General features: G+C 39.5%; 1 long non-coding RNA gene across 7 annotated transcripts in view; it reads left to right on the forward strand.

Annotated features, from left to right (window-relative positions):
- LOC107126717 (uncharacterized) overlaps positions 1-21,497 on the forward strand; it is a 332,087-nt gene that overhangs the window by 147,926 nt on the left and 162,664 nt on the right. For 5 of the 7 annotated variants that reach the window (XR_012419745.1, XR_012419743.1, XR_010579201.1 and 2 more), the window contains one exon: positions 13,542-13,645. The exons of the other annotated variants lie outside the window; for them this stretch is intronic. This is a non-coding gene — a long non-coding RNA (uncharacterized lncRNA). The remainder of the gene's footprint in view (positions 1-13,541; positions 13,646-21,497) is intronic. 7 annotated transcript variants of the gene reach the window in all.

Here is a 21,497-nt window from a genome sequence, read left to right on the forward strand (position 1 = left end):
TTAACTTTAACTAAATGCAGTCCACCATCAACAACCCCATCTATACCATTTGAGGAATTACATGAGGTCATTTGTTTTCATTGCCACCACAATTTTAGACATTAATAAAATATGCATCCATCTTCTGTTTATTGCCAGTAACTTAAAAAATCCAGTGTATATACTTGACACTGTACTAAATTCGTGATTTAAATTCAAATGCCACACTGAATAAAACCAAATGATTAGTGGTTTAAACTTCCTGACAAAAAGTTGAGCATTTTTTTCAAAAGATGTATTTGGTATTAGAGAGACATGAGATAAACATCACCATGTCAGAAAGGGTGGTTCATTGGTGAACATATATGTGTTTGTTATGTTGAGAGTGGTGTGTTCTTTGATAATTTTTACTATGAAATATTTCAGGCAGTTTTAAATGTTGGCACTAAAAATAAAGTAGTGGGCACTGAACAGATGGGTTGAATTAAGAACAGGTTTAATGCCAAGTTCAGTCATGTCTGAATGTTGAAAAGAGGTATTCATTTAAAGCCTTGTTATTATTTTTTAGGAAAAAAAACAGTAAATTTTTTCCTCCTCCTTCTTTCCTTTTTGACAACAAAAGTCATTTAAATAACTGTGATATACACAGTCTAAAGGAGTCTTAGAAAATGTAAAATGAAATAGCTTTCTCTATAAGCGAATAGGGAGTTGAAAATAAATCTAAAAGGAGAAAAAGTGTTTTAGTAAAAATGAACAATTGTTTTTAAGCTTGAAATCTAATAGAATATTATGAAGACTAGTTTTGAGCCCTAAATGATTATTTTTAGGGGTAAATTTAATTTTAATGAACAATGGCATCTACTTTTAGGAGAAACTGTATTGAAGCCAAAATGATGTATTTAAGCATCAAATAACTATTGCAAAATAAAAGTGTTAGTTAATTGTAATGAATCAGAAACATATGTTTTAGCTCTCCCTTAAATATAACAGCTCTGCAAATTTTTAAAAATGTTCTTCATAAATATGATTTGCATCAGGACAAACCTCAAGTATTTGAAAGTAGTTAAAGCTGTTTGACAAACTTAGAATTGACCGGACAAACTGAAAATTAGAATGTATATTGGAAAGGAGAAGAGGCATTGTTGTATCTGTTTGCACAGGAAGAATAAAAAACCAGTGGTCTGTTTAAAAGGTGCATTGCTGTCTAATCAAAAGATTTTGGTTCTGATATTAATTGTCCAAACAAGCCCCAATCTCTGTGGGTCTTACTTCTGCTCATCAGTACACCCGATGGGTGAAATGATATCCTGGTCTCTTTCAGATGGAAATTTCTGAAATACAGCTGAACAAATGAGATAACATATATGGAAACAATCTATAGAACATATAACATGAGACTACTATTAAAAACACATATGTTTCTTGGTAATGTAATTTCCTTAAGCACAGAAATCATTTAGTTATGTACTTAATAGTACTTAGTACAGTGGAAGTCAACAAATAGCTAATCAATAAAGGTTACTCTATGAATAAGTGTATTTCCTTCAAAATAAAAAATAAATGCATAACTATGTAGTCATATATAAATACTAAATACGTACAATAACAGTTTTGCATTTGAAATAACTTCTACAGCTATTATTTCTGTAGGTGAATAAGCAAATGGAGTGGTGACTGTGCCAGCATCTTAAAAGACATATGTACCTTCTTAGCTGTCTTGCTTTTGTAAGACAATACATGAGGGATTGACTTTGTGCTGCCCTGGAAAGAGTATTAAGGTATGAGTTTGATTCCTTCTTTTCCTGTGCAGACTAGATGAGAAGCTTAGCTTCTTCATGTTTCTCCTTATATCATAGACGGTGTCACTCCAGAGGGGACCATACGTTCATCAACCTGGAAAATCCCTTAAAGACTTTCCCAGGCCAATCAATACCATTTCTAAGCATAATTGGTTGCTTATGAAGCTGCTCATCCACAAGCTATTAGTGTCAGAGACGTTCTACTCTGTCTCTTTGTATCTTCATGCCATCAAAAACAGAACCTTTTACTAAACTATAATTTTGAGCTCATGTCTGTCCACTTTCTGAGATTATCAGATAACTTTGGCAGAAAGGAGATAGAAACTTCCTGCTTCCGACAAAATTTGCCATATAAAAAGCTACTTTCTTACTTGCTGGTACCCTTCCCTGGCATCAATACACATGAACTGGATTTCAGTGCTTGCTCTCTCAGGATTTTCAACCCTGTAGCCTGACTCAACTAGTTCCTCATGCCACATGCTTTTAGCTTGAACTCTTTTTTGAGAACCAGTGCTAACTTACTCCAGCTTCCTCTTAATCCCAAGGTCACACATTGCCCCAATCTGATTAACAATGCTCCACATATATGTCCTGAGTGTTCCACACTCTGTAAATAGATGCATCACTGCATAAACTACAGCAATATATACATCAAGAAACTGGATCATGCAGATATAATCCTTTTAAAAATGTCACAGAAATTTAGAATTATTATAAATAAAACTGTCCCTAAATAAGGTAGATACCTAATTTTTAAACCACTTGGGGTTTAAATATTTCTTGTCATTTCCATTTGGGGACATACATGAAGTTCCAGACAAAGAAGAAAACTAGATGTTCAGCAAGTGGGTGGGTGCAGACTTAATTCATAATGATGGGAATGGCAGAAAGAACACTTGAAAATATTAAAAGTAGAACCAGTTTCAAGGGATAGGTTTCTTCTTAGTATGCATTACAGCATTGCTTGTAGTAACAAAATGCTTGGACATAACAAATGTCCAACAATACGAGGTTGCTTAAGTAAATTACAGTAAGATTATAACGTGCTACTAAAACTGAAGCAGCTGAAGAACAATATCATGGAAAGATAATCACAACATTTTGGTGAGTCAAAATAAAATCAGGTTGTGAAAAAGTATATTTTCATGCTTTATACTTCATATTATATATTTTAAAATTGATCCCACACATACATTGAAAAGATACCGGAAGGATATTAAGCAAAATACGAATGGGATTTATCTGAGATTGTGAGGATTTTTATATCCTTGTTTTTGCACTTTTGCGTTTTTAATTTTTTAACAAAAAATATATCTCTTACGATTTTAAAAAAGGAGTGAAAGAATACTTTTCTTCCTGATTTTTGGAGAGGGGCGGTAAGAAAGGTTTAATTCCCTTCATAGTTGTGTAATACTGGTCTTCACAATTCTGCCATGCTTATTCAACACCAGTCAAATGTAGTATTTGGCTCTACAGATAACTATGAAAGTCTTGAGTCGAGTTAGGTACAAACTGTCAGTGCAAGTTTCATATTGAACTAGCTGTGCCTATTAGAGATAAAAACCTCTTCCCCTGACACATATGAGCACACTCCAGTTCTGCTTTGGATACCTGGCTGTGTTTTTCCTGTTGAGGATTGCACATGTTTAGCAAATATAATCCATAAACCATTCTTGGCTTCCAATGTGTTCATTTCTCTTTGTAAGTCTTGATACTCCAGGGAGGTCTCCATTGAGATGGTCTGTATCTCTGCATACTGGCCGCTCGTGAATCCAGCTCTTGTTATCTGACGCAGTTGTGAATTTAGACCCAACTGTAAATGTCAAGTGCATTCATTATCTCTAGTGCCCCAATGTACCTGAAGTGCCAGCTGGAAGTCCTGCCTTCTGTGCCAGACTCTAGCTGCAAGAGGGACTACAAGAAATAAGGTCAAAACTGTGGAACCCTGATATGTGTTTGGCAGGGACATGCTCTTCTAGGAATAACTTACTCACTCTGATACTGAGCCACAGTGTTCACAGCCTAACTGAGGCTACATTTGGGTGACATATAAGCTTGTACTAGATGGGTATAAATGAACACTAAAATACTGTATCATATAATTTATCCAATGCATTAACAACCCCCACTATTATCATCCACCTTCTATGTCCTGATACACACAAAGGGCAAATTTTCAACTGATTGTGATGTCCACTTAGTAAGCCAAAAGAAAACACAATGTAGCATCTCCAAGGATGAATATAAAATTACTGTAAAAGCTGTGAAAGAGAAAATAATTATAAAAATGGTTGCAGCACAGAGTAGTTAGACCAGATACTTATGGGTCATAAACCTGTAAACATTTTAACATTGTCCTTAAAACTATGACTTAAATTTTGATGGCTCTGGAAAGGGTACTGTGTGCCAAAGTATATTTGTGCATGCCCTAGTTAAAAATCATAATATAAAAATGAGGCACCTAAAATCTTCAATTGTTAAACTTTTAAGTCTATTGAATAAAGAGATTAAAGAAACCCACTCGGTAGTTACTCATCAGAATTCCCAGGCACTTTGGTTCCCTGTAAAGTCTTTACACTAATTTTTATCATGGTGTAAAATCTACTTTCGCTACAAGTGAGTACACATATTGCCATAGAGATGCTGTTGGATGAATGTGAGATTGAGAGGCTCTTATGTCCAGGCATAGGGAGACACATCAGTGGGGTTGCAAGTAAGAGGTTCAACATGTGGGCTAACCAGACTCAAACCTGTAAGACTTGTTTATTGGAACATATAAGAAGATAACTCAGCTTCTCAAGTACATAAGAGTGAGGTCAAGTCAAGAAACAATTCCACTTATGCAGGACATCACAGCAGTACTGATGGCCCACCACATTCAGTGATGTGATAGCTTGGTGTATTAGTTCATTTTCTTGCTGCTGATAAAGACATACTCGAAACTGGGAACAAAAAGAGGCTTAATTGCACTTACAGTTCCACATGACTGGGGAGGTGTCAGAATCATGGCAGGAGGTGAAAGGCACTTTTTATATGGTGGTGGCAAGAGATAAATGAGGAAGAAGCAAAAGTGGAAACCCCTGGTAAACCTATTAGATCTCGTGAGATTTATTCACTATCACAAGAATAGCATGGGAAAGACTGGCACCCATGATTCAATTACCTCCCCCTGAGCCCCTCCCACAACATGTGGGAATTCTGGGAGATAAAATTCAAGTTGAGATTTGGGTGGGGACACAGCCAAACCATATCATTCTGCCCCTGGCCCCTTCAAATCTCATGTCTTCACATTTCAAAACTAATCATGCCTTCCCAACAGTCCCCCAAAATCTTAACTCATTTCAGCATTAACCTAAAAATCCAATCCAAAGTCTCATCTGAGACAAGGCAAGTCCCTTCAGCCTATGAGGCTGTAAAATCAAAAGTAAGCTAGTTAATTCCTAGATACAATGGAGGTATAGGTATTGGGTAAATACAGCCATTCCGAAAGAGAGATAGGCCAAAACAAAGGGGTTATAAAGCCCATGGAAGTCTGACATTCAGTGAGGCAGTCAAATTTTAAAGCTCCAAAATGATCTCCTTTGACTCTAGGTCTCACATTCAAATCACACTGATGCAAGAGGTGGGTTCTCATGGTCTTGGGCAGCTCTGCCCCTATGGCTTTGTAGGGTTCAGCCCTCACCCAGCTGCTTTCACAGGCTGGCATTGAGTGTCAGCAGCTTTTCCAGCCACACAGTGCAAGTTGTCAGTGGATCCTCCATTCTGGGGTCTGAAGGATGGTGGCCCTCTTCTCATAGTTCCACTAGCCAATGCACACTAGGAACTGTGTGTGGGGGCTCTGACCTTACATTTTCCTTCTTTCTGGATTGCCCTAGCAAAGGGTCTCCATAAGGGCCCTGCCCCTGCCACAAACTTTTGCCTGGGCATCCATATATTTTCTGAAATCCAGTCAGAGATTCCCAAACCTCAATTCTTGACTTCTGTGCAACCTAAGGCTCAACACCACATGGAAGCTGTCAAGGCTTGGGGCTTCCACCTCTGAAGCCACAACCAAAGCTCTACGTTGGCCCCTTCAGCCATGACTGGAATGGCTGGGACATAGGGCACCAAGCCCCTAGGCTGCACACAGCACAAGGACCCTGGGCCTGGCCCATGAAACCACTTTCTCCTCCTGGGCCTCTGGGCCTGTGGTGGGAGGGGCTGGCATGAAGGTCTCTAATATGGCCTGGAGACATTTTCCCTATGGTCTTGAGGGTTAACATTAGGCTCCTTGCTACTTACGCAAATTTCTGCAGCTGGCTTGAATTTCTCCTAAAAAACTTCTGCTGCATTGTTAGGCTGCAAAGTTTCTGAACTTTTATGCTCTGTTTCCCTTTTAAAACAGAATGCTTTTAACAGCACCCAGGTCACCTTTTGAATGCTTTGCTGCTTAGAAATTTCTTCTGCCAGATACCCTAAATTATCTCTCTCAAGTGCAAAGTTCCACAAATCTCAAGGGCAGGGGCAAAATGCCACCACTCTCTTTGCTAAAACATAACAAAAGTCACCTTTACTCCAGTTCCCAATAAGTCCCTCATCTCCATTGAACACCACCTCAGCCTGGACCTCATGGTTCATATCAACATTTTTGTCAAAGCCATTCAACAAGTCTTGAAGAGATTCCAAGCTTTCCCACATGTTCCTGTCTTCTGCTGAGCCCTGAAAACTGTTCCAATCTCTGCCTGTTACCCAGTTCCAAAGTTGCTTCCACATTTTCAGGTATCTTTTCAGCAATGGCCCACTCTACTGGTACCAACTTACTGTATTAGTCTGTTTTCACACTGCTGATAAAGACATAATCAAAACTATGGACAAAAAGAGGTTTAATTGGACTTACAGTTCCACACTGGGGAGGCCTCAAAATCATGGTGAGGGATGAAAGGCACTTCTTACATGGTGGCAGCAAGAGAAAAATGAGGAAGAAGCACAAGTGGAAACCCCTGATAAACCCATCAGAACTTGTGAGACTTATTCACTACCACGAGAATAGCTCGGGAAATACTGGCCCCCATGATTCAATTACCTCCCCCTGGGCCCTTCCCACAACATGGGGGAATTCTGGGAGATATAATTCAAGTTGAGATTTGGGTGGAGACACAGCCAAATCATATCACTTCAGATGCTTTCTTAGATTATGTGAATCACTGTTATACTACAATAATTATTTTGTTATTGTGGGTGACTTTTTGATGCTATCTTGAGTTTTTCTTAATTCTTTTGAATATGTTTCCAGAAATTCTAGCTTTGACAATGTGCTACAAAGTGCAGCAGGCTGAAGTCAGTGGAAGCTGGGCAGCAAAGCTTACTTCCCATAGCCTCTGGCCTCGTGATGTCACAGGATCCTTAGGGTATTGCTTTTCCAGCCAGAAACCTCTGTGGCTAGCAGCACCTTTGCCCAAGTTTTGCTCTGGCCCACTGGCCTTGTTCTGCCCACTCAGTCTGGTAGGCTGTGCTCAGGAGTGCTAATGGCCTGGATCCCACTCCTGCCAAGGGTGAGCTAGGCACAGAGACATGAGGGACGTGTAAGTAAGCATGGGGTCTGGCCACTGTGCACAGCCAGGCATGCCAGCTACAGCAAGGTGGGCAGCTCAAGGCACTGGCAGAGGCACCGTTTCTATGTGAGGCTGCAGTTGGACCAGGTATACTGCAAGCAGCTTCCACTGCAGGCACTGCAGAAGTTCGTAGACTGCAGGAACTGGAGAGCCCCAAAGAGGCTGTCACAGCCCTGGCTTGGGGATCCACTAGGTCTGGGTTCCCCAAGGGGTCACAGCTCTTCTCTCTTCATCATCCACGATGTGGTGAGCAGGGGCCGTGTTTCAGCCCTGTCTGTGTTGCAGCTCTTTCAGGCCTGCCATTCGGGGGGCCCTAAGTTCTTGTCCCATGTCCAGGAAGAATGAGTTATATGGACAACTGGAGGGTAAGCAAGGTGGAGAGGAGCTTCATTGAGCAACAGAGCAGCTCTTAGGAGACCTGAAGTGGGTAGCTCCTTTCCGCAGGTGGCTCATCCCAGTGAGTGTCCAGCTCTCAGCAGAGAGGAGACCCATAGTAGTTAGCTCCTATCTGTTGGCAGGTTGTCCCCACGAGTGGGGGTTACCCTAAGTGGGTAGTTCCTTCCCGCAGCTGATAGCCCTGACATCTGTGTGAACCTGGATGAGTCTGGGTTTTGCATGGGCTCAGAAGGGAGGGAGTGTGTGTTGATTGGTCCACAGGTGGCCATGGGCAGTCCAGAAAAAGCACCATAAGCTCTTACTCTGAACTTAGATGCCATCTGGAACTGGCAGCCTGGCCCTCAGGCTTCAGGCAGTCAGTGGCTTGAGGGTGGGGTTTCACCAGGCATCCACCCTTTCTATCTAGGAACCTGTCTGCCTCCCACTGTCAACATGTGTTCCATGGTGCCTAGGCTGTTTGTGCTGAGGGGCACCTGCAGGCCCACTGCTGAGCTGCCCTCACCCTGTACCTGGTCTCCCTCCCACACTCATGGATGCCCAGAAGGGGCCAAGATGGCAGGGGGTATGTGCGGGGGCGGGGAGCGGGTAGTGTGTTGGCGCTGCCCCAAGTGTTTACACACCAGGTTGCGACAGCACCCAGACTTGGCCATAACTTTGCTCCAAAATCAGATCAGGTACCAGGAGAAGCCAGGGAGCAGGAGTAGAACCTTCGAATCCTTCAGGGGCAGGGTGGCTTTCTGGGCCCCTGAGAGCACAGGGATGCCCAGGTCTGGTGCTGCAGCTAGGAGGCTGCAACTGCCCCTGAGAGTGCAGGGATCCTGCCCTGCTATTTCAGTGGGAGATGGGGCTCCTGTCTGTTCCCAACTCCCAGCAGCCCTGTGGAGCATAACCCCAGCTGTGGCTTCCCAGATGCACCTGGCATCTTTGCAGGGGTCACTCCAGATGGGCCGCTGCTGCCATCAGTGAGTGTGCTGTCAAGGCATATGTTGCCATGCTTTTCAGAGGCTTCTTGAGTGACAGGCACACTGCTGCTTAAACATAAGTCTTTCACCCAGATAAAGACATGTGCAAGCACTTTCTGCCATTTGTCACTTCTCTGCAACAGTCCTCCCTACACACACACACACACTCTCTCTCTCTCTCTCTTTCTCCAAATTGAAAAATCTCTATATTTTTTCTGCAAAAAGTTTTAAAAATTCACTTGTAAGAACTCCTTTATTAGTCTACATAAATTACTAAAACAAAATACTAGCTTTTGAATTTGATTTCTCTGTTCTTCATTCTAAATGTGTTTAAACAGGGGTGATAGAACTCTTGAAATAACACCTGCAAAATATAGTCTTCAATACATCACTGACCAACATGGCCCATGAACACATTTTCAAAGACTTCTTTACAGTATTCAGGACCCAAATATCTGTACTTAGTATACTCATTCTTTATTCAGAAATGGAATTTTAGCAATGTCTCCTCACAAACCAAAATCGAATACTTTTCATCCCCTTCTCTTGAAGTAGAATTACAAATAAAGACCTCACATAATGTGTCAGGAATAGCTTGAAATTTATGTCATTGAAATTTAAACATCTATACTTTCAGATTATTTTTGTTTCCCAAATCATCATGTTATTTCCCCCCTTCTTTGCACAAACAGCCTTTAATCTTTGCCCCAAATTCAGTCCCTGGTTGTCTTTTTTCTCCCCTTATACTGAAGCTACTGCTTAGAAAGTATTGAATATATCTGACATTTAAACTCCTCCAATATATTGCCATATATGTTTCCTCCACCAGGAGCCTAGAGGTTTGTGGTGAAATACAGCTTGAGGTGTAGAAATTATTGTAAAGGAAAGTAAGTCGTTTCTCTTTTTTTTTTTTTTTTTTTTTGCAAGAAACAGTTGATCTATCTGTAAAAAGACTATGCAAGCTATTTTCTTCTCTATAATTTTTGAACCTGTTTAATGTAAAGGACCCTCAGAGGAGATGACCCATTAGGCTGTTTTGCTAAGACAAAGGCCATTGTTTTCATAGCCCAGATAGTTGATGATTTTAACCCATATCAAATTCAGGTCTGTTTGAACAGACTTCATTTGGGCAAGTTTTAAGAGTCCGTTACAGTGGGTTCAGGATTATACTGCTTTATAAAAATCCTGTAGCAAAGAGGGACCTTAGAGATTACCTAGCATGCTTGATTTTATAAGTGAGGAGAGGAAAATACAGAAAAGGTAAAGGGACAGCTTAGGATCATAAAGCCATTTTGGGTAGAGCAAGAACTAAAATCCAGACAATTTCACCCCTAGCTTAGAGTTTATTTCATATAATGAGTGCATTACATATAGCTAGGTCTGCACCCTTAGTCTTATGCTAACTCACTCTGCAAAATAAAATGCCAAGAGAAGTGGGAAATGGAGAAACAAAAGTGGAGGCACAACTTTTAGAGAGCTAGAAAGAAAGAAATAAAATTTTCCAGATTCCTCTGTGAAACATACAGGTCATGAGTTAGTTATTGTTTTTTTGTAAATTGCCAGATAGAAAATATTTTTGGCTTTGCGGACCATATGGTCTCCATCACAATGACTTTTTTTTTTTTAATATACAAAAGCATCTCTAGATGATGCACAAATAAATGGGTGTGATTATTTTCTAATAACTTGATTTACTAAAACAGGCAGTAAATCAGAATTTGCCAACCTTCAAAATACATCCTTGTGGCTCCAATGAGAAGAGAGGGAGGAACAAAAAAAGCAAGGAACTTAAAAGGAACTCAAGTTATGTTTACCTCAAAGGGTTGTTCTGAGGATTAAATGAGTTAACACACATAAAATACTCAGAGCAATCCTTGGCATCTAATAAGTGATAAAATGATGGCTGTTAGTTTTATTGCTTTTGTCAATTTGGGGTGGTGGTGGCTACACCTACACAAATGCCTATGGGATTATCTGACATTTTCCAGGATAAAACAGGAAAGGGAAGAAGCTACCAAGGCCCACATTCTCCTTACACCCATTACTAGAACTATTTCACATTCAAAATTATTAGGCCCACTCCCTCATTCGATTTAATTTCAACATCAGTAAAATTTTCCCTGTTGGCAGAGGTAATAAATCAAAGCTTTCTGAAAGGAAGGAGGAATTTATCAGTACACAGATCCAATTGGCAAAATTTTTGCTAATTTGTTATGATAATTCTGAAATATTTACCAAGTTGACATGTTAAGTACTAAATGGAAATGCATTCACTTAGAAAAGTCTATTCTGTCAACAGACAGTTGTTCTCTGTATTCTTAATTTATTCAATATAAGAAATAGATTAATCACCTAATTGACTAGGTCTTAGTATATTCAAAACTATGACCTATGACCTGAAAGTTCATTTATTCAACAAACATATTGAATATTCTCCATGTGCCTGATGCTGCTCTAGATGCTGGAGAGAAAACAGTAAAAAGTAAAAAAGAAATTTCTGACTCACAAAATTTACATTATGACTATAGAAAAATAATAATAGACCCCATTAAATACCTTAGCGAATATCTACTCAATGGAAGTTAAAGATTAACAGAAGGAAAAGAATAAAAGTAAATGGACAACTCTTGCTTTTCAAATCTCTTTTCCTCTTTTATTCTCTCTTCTTTCTTCTTTTCCTCATTGCTTCCTACACTTGCCCTTCCACTCCTCCTTTCCACTTCATCCCATCCTCTTCTTCATGCATCTCCTCTTTCCTCTTCTTTATCTTATCTTTTTTGTTCCTTCTTTTTCTTTCTTTTTTATTGAACTACTGCCATTTCTTCAGTCAGCAGTCACATTGGCATGAACATTTTAATTTAAATTAGCATTTTTAAAGTTTTCTAATTTCTGATCAATGAAACTTTTTATTTTTTAATGAAGCATTTCAAAAACACTACCCTTTCTTATGCTGTTTTCAAGATAAAATAGCTAATGTATTCTAAGACCTTCTGTCTTATTTTCTAATTGTACACTTTTCTCCCAAAAAAGTCCTTTTTTCTTTCCAAGTGAAATTGCTAAGATCAAAGTTCACTTTTAGATCAAAGCTAAAAGAATGAGTGAATTCTTTTTCCTTGTATGTATGAGCCTATTTAAAGTCAGAATCTTAGACTTGAAATCTTAAATATTACCCTTTCTTGGCTAATTCTATTGATTGAAAATTCAAATACAGTAGAAATTAATATTTTGGGCCATCCTAAGGATGAATGGGTAGTTCGAGTAAATGATCTTTAAGTTAAGGTGGGGTGATATTTTTAATTTTATTTTATGATATTTTAAGTTCTGAGGTACATGTGCAGTATGTGCAGGTTTGTTACATAGGTATACATGTGCCATGGTGGTTTGCTGCACCCATAAACACATCATCTACTTTAGGTATTTCTCCTAATGTTATTCCTCCCCTAGCCCCCCACCCCCAGACAGATCCCAGTGTGTGGGATGATATGTTTTAATAGGGTAATTCATAACACAGTTTCTTTAGAAGGCAGTTAGTTTTTGTCAGACAACTTGTCAGACATGTGATTTCACATCCCAGACATTTGTCAGAAGACTTGGTTTCACATCCCACATCCAACTTTTACAAGTGTGTGACATTGAGCCATTCTATTAAACTCTTGGAACCTCAGTTTTCTCATCTGTAAACCAGTTATGACAATACCTATCCCACAGATTTGTTGAGAGACAAGTGTATATATGTATATTAGTCTGTTTTCATGCTCTGATAAAGACATACTAGAGACTGGAAAGAAAAAGAGGTTTAATGGACTTAAAGTTCCACACAGCTGGGGAGACCTTACAATCATGGCAGAAGGCAAGGAAGAGCAAGTCACGTCTTATGTGGATGGCAGCAGGCCAAGAGACAGAGAGCTTGTGCAGGGGAACTCCTCTTTATAAAACCATCTGATCTCGTGAGACTTATTCACTGTCACAGGAACAGCACAAGAAAGACTCACCCCCGTGATTCAATCACCTCCTACTGGGTTCCTCCCATGACACATAGGAATTGTGGGAGTTACAATTCAAGATGAGATTTAGGGGAGACACAGACAAACCATATCAGTCTGATACCTTGTTCTGTGTAGGGTATAAATTTTCAGTAAATGAAAATTTGTATTAATTGTAGTATTTATACGGTGTTCCATTCATAATGCCTAAGACAATCTCACATGAAAGGCTCTCAATAAAAGAATGGATATACTGTAATGAATTGGTTCAAAAGTGCTGGTGTTGTCTTAATGTCTTTTTTTTTCATTATTCTGAATATTTTCCTTTTCAATCATTTTAAAAGTAAATATATTTTTCAAAAACAAAATGAAACAAAACAAACATTTCAAACATACTCACTGATAGGACTAACAGTAAGATGTCACCAAGAATGTATATTTGCAAGAGGTAGGAACTGAAATCTCTTATTAAGTCAACCCTGTAGGCATCATTTGTTTATTTTAGTATTTATTTCAGAGATTGATTCCCAAATAGAAAGGATATATAATAATCCAAATTGTATATAGCGGTATATTTTTATTAAAAAAACATATCTCCTGATGTGCTTTAGATATTTGTCCCCTCCAAATCTCATGTTGAAATGTGACCCCCAATATTGGAGGTGGGCGCTAGTGGGAGGTGTCTGAGTAATAAGGCCAATCCCTCATGAATAGTTTGGTGTTCACCCAACAGTAATGTGTGAGTTCTCGCTCTATTAGTTTACACAAGAGCTGTTTGTTGAAAAGAGTCTGATGCCGCCCTCCTCTCCCTCTTGCTCCCTCTTTTGCCAGGTGATATGCCTGCTCCCCCTTCGCCTTCCACTGTGAGTAAAATCTCCTGAGGCCTCACCAGAAGCAGATGCAGCCACCATGCGTCTTGTATAGCATGCAGAACTGTGAGTCAAGTAAACATATTTTCTTTCTTTTCTTTTCTTTTCTTTTTCTTTTGAGACAGAGTTTTGCTCTTGTCGCCCAGCTGGAGTGTAATGGCGCGATCTTGGCTCACCGCAACCTCCGCCTCCTGAGTTCAAGAGATTCTCCTGCCCCAGTCTCACAAGTAGCTGGGATTACAGGCATGTGCCACCACGCCCAGCTAATTTTGTATTTTTAGTAGAGACGGGGTTTCTCCATGTTGGTCAGGCTGGTCTCAAACTCCCGACCTCAGGTGATCCACCCGCTTTAGCCTCCCAAAGTGCTGGGATTACAGGCGTGAGCTACCACGCCTGGCCAACGTATTTTCTTTATTAATTAACCAGCCTCAGGTATTCATTTATAGCAAATATAAAACAGACTCATGCATCTCCAAAAACAATCTTTTGGTTGAAAGGTCAAATTTCCTTCTTCACAGTTAAAGAGTAGAGATCCTGACTCCTTTATCCAATCTTACTGGAAAGAACTGGCAGGTTAGACATCACGAATGAGTGAAATTTTACAGTCCACCACATAGAACAAATGTTTGGGTTGCTTCAGAATTAATATTAACATGCCCTAATAAGCCCTAGAGATAGTTCTGGTATTTTCATAGATTAAGAAGACCTTAGAAACAATAGACTGGATTTACAGATGACTGAGACCTGAATAACAATCGGGAAGACATATAAAATAGTTCTATTTTCTTCTTTCTTAAATTTCCAGATGAATATGCTAAAAAGCAAGGGCAGTTTTGAGCAGGACTAAAGAAACCACATTTTTATTTTTTAACAAAAGAAGTAATACATCATGGCCAAAAAGAATCCTCCTCTAGGAGTTTAATTACCATGTCTGCACTGGCGGAGAATAACATGTTTGGGAAACTGTCAATATTGCAATGGAAAGCAGTTAATCATACCTCAGAGAATTCAACGTCTATGAAAATCTGCCTGTCATTGCCAACGACAACCTAACCACACTTCAGTTTGTTTGAAAACCTCTAACAACTATTTTGCATTTTGGGTGACGAGAGGGAATTTAGAAAGTTTTTTTCGTTGTTGTTTTTTTTGAGACAGAGTGTCGCCAGGCTGGAGTGCAGTGGTGCGATCTCGGCTCACTGTAACCTCCACCTCCCGGGTTCAAGCGATTCTCCTTCCTCATCCTCCTGAGTAGCTGGGACTGCAGGTGCATGCCACCACAGCCGGCTAATTTTTGTATTTTTAGTAGAGATGAGGTTTCACCACATTGACCAGCATTGCCTTGATCTCAACATCGTGATCTGCCTGCCTCGGCCTCCCAAAGTGCTGGGATTATAGGCATGAGCCACCGCACCTGGCCAGAAATATGTTTTATAGCTGACAAAGAGCAGGTTGATGTGAAAGATAAAAATAAACATTGTTCCTGGTCATATGCAACCGTAATTGACACACATTTTGTTTGGCATGGTGTCTTGGAGAAGTCCCTTCATTTATAGATGTTAACTGAATCCCAGAGAGGGAAACTAACCTGTCAGAGGTCATTATTGATAGTTCGTAGCATCAGGATGGAATTCTGAACATTTCTTATTAACTATTATCATTGTTAAATTTTTTTAAAACTTAATTCATAAAGAGAGAGCCGAAACATACATATATCATTATTTTGATATTTGCTTCTTAGAGAAACACTCTCACCACTTACTTCTACCCTAATCAATGGATAATTCATTGAATAAAAGAGAAAATAGAAAATTAAAACCCTTATTAGAATTTGCACAAGCCAAGATATTTCATTTTCTTTATTTTTTTGTAAACCAGAATTATAATAAAATTAAAACAAAAACAAACCATGAAAACCTGAGATAATCATACCAGGTGATCAATGCATTCTCTTGCTGAAGGCTGAATCCACGTAGAAAGACAATAAGGTTGTTTGGTAAGCATGGACTCAAAGTGAGGAAAGTAAGCTGAGAGATTTAGAGTCTGAGGTTAGTAATTAATGATAACCTCAGATAACCCTTTGAATGGGCCAGGTACTAGCAGTTTCTCCTCTGAACAATATAAGAAAAACCCCTGAAAATAAGATAACTTGTTTTGATCAAAATAGATACCAATAGATACCAAGTGTTCATTTCTTTCAGAATTCTTTATTGGGTATTGCTACTACTGTTTACTACTAGTTATTACCACTACTACTGCTGTGGTAGTAGTGGTAATACTAGCTGCCACACGATGACTAACTACCATTTTTTTTAAGCAGACCATACATCAGATGCTGCACATCTATTACTACATTTAATCTATATGACAGTTGTAGGGAAGGATATTATCCTTCAGGGGTTAAGTAAAATAGTGGAAATGTGGAGTAAGAGGGTAGCATAGTCCTTAATTTACCATCTGGAAAGGAGACCAAATTGACTCAAGTACAAGAAACTCAAGTATCCTTTAACTCAAGAGTCATGCACACAGTTTTAGTGCAATTATTGAGGGAGGTGGAGATCATAAAGACTGTTACCTAGGAAGTTGATTGTTAACAGTATCATACTATCATTAGCAGTAAAGGAGCAATTATCACAGTTAATAAAACCACATTAAAATATGTGACAGATAAAGAAAGCACAATAGGAGAAATTTAATGGGCTATATTTCTTGCCAAATTTTATATTGGGTGTTAGATTATTTATAGGACACATGTTCTAGGAAAACAAATGTTTAAAGTGGAAAGAGCAAATCTAAAGACATTTGCTTCTTTGAAGCACTGTGGTTTTACATTATTCCGGTAATTTATAGCTCCTAGAAAATATGTTAAGTTTCTTCACTTAAAGCATATATGGCCTTCTAACTATATTTTTACATACACTATTTTAATTTACAAATAGAAATTTCCATTGTAATTTAAAATAAACCACTTTTGTAATATTAGTGAAAAACATAAGTTTGTTCCATGGTATCTCTCTCTGCCCCACAGAGCCCCACTCTCTCTCCTTTCATTCCTCCCTCTGATAACCAGCCCTCACTCTCTAAACTATATTCCTTCTACAGGATGCTCTGTTATTTGCAGCCCCATGCCACTTCAGCTGTTGCATTTGTGAGTTTGGTGCTGTTATTGATTCATCTTTCCCTACCCTTTGCTCTTACCATTTCCATTCTTATATACTGTACTGGGGAATCCAAGTGATACTGTGATTTTAATGTGAGTTTTGAGGTTGAGTTTAGCCAGATGAAAGTCTCAGGTTGAAAGCCCTGCTTAATTACTTATCAAGTATACGACATTCAGCTGTGAACTTTTCTGAACCTTGAGTTGCTCATATACAAAATAAGGATAATAATAGCTGTTATGTAGGACTGTTGTGAGGATCAAATTAGAGTCTACAATGTACCAGGTGCTCTGACTGATACAAAGCAGGTGCTCCAAAATAAGTAGCTAATAAGGGTGCTGGAGGAGAAGCCCCTTGACCTGGAAGGTAGGAGAGGTGTTGCCTCTTACCGAGAGCCCCTGGTCCTCTATACCGGTCTAGGCTGGCAGCTTTATCTGTTTTCCTTGCTGGGTTATTCTTGCTTAACTGTATCAGAAGTCTCCAGCCCGGTGGTGTTTCTCCAACTTAAGTGTGCATACCTTAACTCACAAGCTTGGTGAAAAGTATAGAATTGTGTCTCTCCCAGCCCCTAAGAAGAGATTCTGACTTCATTGCTTCTGAGGTAGGGTCCAGAAAGCCGTATTTCTACCACAGTGTTTCTATTTCAAGCCAGGATTAGGGACCACTGTATTAAAAAGCACTACCATGACCACAGGGTCAGTGACATCTCTGGTCACTGTCCACATTGGTCTTAACGTTACAACAGGTCTAGGCTTAAGGCTGGTTTCTTCCTAGTCCTTTTCAGGTCCCTCTTCTTTCTCTTGCTTCTGGACCTAGCACCCTAGAAAGTGGCTATTTATATTGCCATTTTGGTTTTTGTAGGATAAAAGAGTTTCTGGGTATAAATGCCTCTTGTAAGTTTTTCCCTGATATCAAAATCCCTCTTTCTCTAGGACCATTGTTCTCAAAGCATGGTCCTAACCAGCAGTATTAGCATCAGCTGGGGATTTTTCAGAAATGTGGATTATCATGTTTGTTGGTCACATAAATGTCTTCTTTCGAGAAGTGTCTGTTCATATTTTTCACCCAAACCATCATTCTCAGCAAACTAACACAGGAACAGAAAACCAAACCCCGCATGTTCTCACTCATAAGTGGGAGTTGAACAATGAGAACACATGGATACAGGGAGGGGAACATCACACACTGGGACTTGTCAGGGATTGGAGGAAGGGAAGGGAGAGCATTAGGACAAATACCTAATGCAGGCAGGGCTTAAAACCTAGATGACGGGCTGATGGGTGCAGCAAACCACCATGGCACATGTATACCTATGTAACAAACCTGCGTGTTCTGCACATGTATCTCAGAACTTAAAGTATAATTAAATAAAAGCACATTTTTGAAACTGAAAAAAAAAGAAATGCAGATTATCTGGTACTACCTTAGACTTACTGAATCAAAAACTCTGGAGGTGGGACTTTAGCAATTTGATTTTTTTTTTTTTTTTTTTTTTTGAGATGGACTCTTGCTCTGTCACCCAGGCTGGAGTGCAGTGGTGCTATCTCCACTCACAGCAAGCTCTGCCCCCGGGGTTCATGCCATTCTCCTGCCTCAGCCTCCTGAGTAGCTGGGACTACAGGTGCCCGTCACCATGCCCGGCTAATTTTTTGTATTTTTGGTAGAGACAGGGTTTCACCGTGTTCACCAGGATGGTCTCAATCTCCTGACCTCGTGATCCACCCACCTCGAACCTCCCAAAGTGCTGGGATTACAGGCGTGAGCCACCGTGCCTGGCCAGCAATTTGAATTTTTTAATTAAACTTTTTATTTGGAAGTAACCATAGTTCACATACACTTGTAAGAAATAATACAGAGAGATTACCTATACCCTTTCCTCAGCTTCCCCCAGTGGTAACATCTTGCAAAACCATAGTACAGTATCAAAACCAGGATACTGACATCGATATAGTCAAGATAGAGAACATTTTCATCCCCGCAAGTATTCCTTATGCTGTCCTTTTATAGTCACACTCACTTCCTTTCTGCCTCCATACCCTCCTTAACTCCTAGCAACCACTAATCTGTTCTTGAATACTATAATTTGTCATTTCAAGAATGTTATATAAATGGAATTATACTGTATGTAACCTTTTGTGATTTTTTTTTTTCCACTCAGCCTAAGTTTCTGGAGACTCATCCAGGTTGCTGCATCAATAGTTTGTTCCTTTTTCTCGCTAAGAGTCCGTGGTATGGATGGATCCCAGTTTGTTTAACTGTTCACCTATTGAAGGACACCTGGGTTGTTTGTTTGTCTGACTATTGCAAATAAAGCTGTTATAAACATTTGTGAATTCTTTGTGTGAATGTAAGTCTTCATTTCTCTGAAATAAATGCCCAGGGGTACAATTGCTGGTATGGTAGTTGCATGTTCAGTTTTTAAAAGAATTTCCAAATTATCTTCCAGAGTGTCTGTGTCCCTGTACATTCCTGTCATACATACAAAGTCTATTGGCATGGCTTTAACAGTTCAAATGAAGTATAGAAAACTTCACTTTTTTTCTTTTTTTGAGATGGAGTTTCACTCTGTTGCCCAGGCTGGAGTGCAGTGGCACGGTTTCAGCTTATTGCAAACTCTGCCTCCCAGGTTCAAGAGATCCTACTGCCTCAGCTCCCCCTAGTAGCTGGGATATCTTCTCTGGATACAGGGTTCTGGGTTTACATTCCTTTTATTTTCAACACCTGGAAAACACTGTGCTACTTCCTTCTGAACTCCATGGTATCTGATGAGAAATCTGCAGATATCTGAATTACTCTTTCCCCTAGGTAGGTGTTTTTCTTTGGCTGCTATCAAGATAGTTGTCTTTTGCTTTTATAAGTTTAATTATAATGTGTTTTGGTATGAATTTGTTTGGGTTTATCTCGTTTGAGATTCTTACCAAATTTGCGGAGTTTTCAGGTATTATTTGAGTACCTTTTCAGTTCCACACCCTCTTTTTTCTCTCCTCTAGGACTCCGATGACAGAAAGGTTAGATCTTTGGTTATAGTTTCATGGTTTCTGAGGTTGTTATTTTTTAATTTTAAGTTTCTTTCTGTTGTTTGGATTGGGTTATTTCTCTTGTTCTTTCAGTTCACTGACTCTTTCCTCTCCCTCCTCCATCTGCTGTTGATCCCATCCACTGAGATTTTCTATTTGAGTTAGTATAATTTTCATTTATAAAATTTCCATGTTTTTTTTAATTCCTTTATTATTTTGCTGAGAGTTTCTATTTTTTTCTGAGAGTTTCTATTTTTTTGCTGAGGCTTTCTATTTTTTCGTTTTCTATTTCTTCAAACATAATTGCTCATGGAAACATTTTCATGATGGTTGCTTTAAAATCTTTCTAATATGTCAGTCGTATTGATGTTAGCATCTACTGATTGTCTTTTTCTTCAGTCAGTTGGAAATTTCCTGATTCTTGATATGATGAGTGATTTTCAATTGAAACTTGAACTTTTAAAAAATTGTGTTATGAGACTCTGAACCTTATTTAAACCTCTGGTTTAGTTGACTTTCTCTGATACTGCTCTGGCAGGGGAGTAAGGAGGTGGTGTATCACCTTGTTTCTACAAGGTGGAAATAGAAGACCAGATTCTCCACCTGGCCTCCATTCAAAGAAGAGGGTTCCTTAGCACTGTGTAGGGGTGGGAGACTACGTGATCTCCACTATACTGTGGTGAGGATGGCCTTATTACTGCTGGGTAATAGGTGAAAGTCCTGACTGTATACTAGGCCTCCTCTGATACCACCTCAGGCAGGAAAGGGAAGGGTGCCTCATTATTACAGCCAGGTGTTGAGGGAAGTCCAGGATTCCCATGTGATCTCCATTAACATGGGATGAGGACTTATTACTGATTGGAGAAGAAGAAAGTCCTGGCTCCCTACTAGGTCTTCTTTTACACCACCCAGCAGGGGGGTTGGGATGGTTCCTGACAGACTCACTAGGACGGGTGTCTAGGCTCCCTGCTGCAACTTTGCTGGTCAGTGAAGGTAAGGTTACCGTTCATTTCTGTGGTGCTTAGCTGGAGTGAATTTGTATTTTCAGAAAGTTTTCTGCCTTGCTAGGCTGCCCCTTTCCTATTCCTTTAGTTGGGGCTTTTTTTTTTTTTTTGTCTGTCTGAGACCATTGGTATTTTCTGGTTGCTGTTTTCTTCCATTCCATGTCTGGGATATATGAGGCAAAAGGAAAACCTAGGGAACACACTATCCTGAGTGGTTCCTCAGGTCTCAAGGCTTTTGTCCATCTGACTTATTCTCTTGACCTTTCAGAGTTGTCTTATATGATTGATAGATAGACATAAGTATCCAAGGCTTTTACTTTACTATTTAGTGGGAGAAAGAGTGAAAAGCATTTCTGCTCCATCTTTCCAGAAGTGGAGTTCACCCAGTCTGCATTTTAATAAGCCCTCCAGGTCATTCTGATGCTTACTAAATTCTCAAAATTCTTTGCTTTTATGTTTTTGTAACCACCTCCCTTCTACCACAGCTGTGGGGCAAAGGAATGAGCATCTGTGTGTTAACATTAAAAGTTTTGGGTCACTGTTACTATCTTAGCAGAAAAGCCTTTTCCCTATTTGTCAATCCCTTCATAAATCCCCTGTATAGTCATGTCTTAGGTCACTTTAATCTAAAGGTTTGAGATAGTTGCAGAAGGTGAACAGAAGGACCACAATGTCTGTCAGGGCTCAAGTTTAGATAGCACAGTCAAGAGTGGCTTTTGAGTGTAGTGCCCTAGGCAGGAGT

Source organism: Macaca fascicularis, chromosome 11, assembly GCF_037993035.2.
Source record: "Macaca fascicularis isolate 582-1 chromosome 11, T2T-MFA8v1.1".
Lineage (NCBI taxonomy): Eukaryota > Metazoa > Chordata > Mammalia > Primates > Cercopithecidae > Macaca > Macaca fascicularis.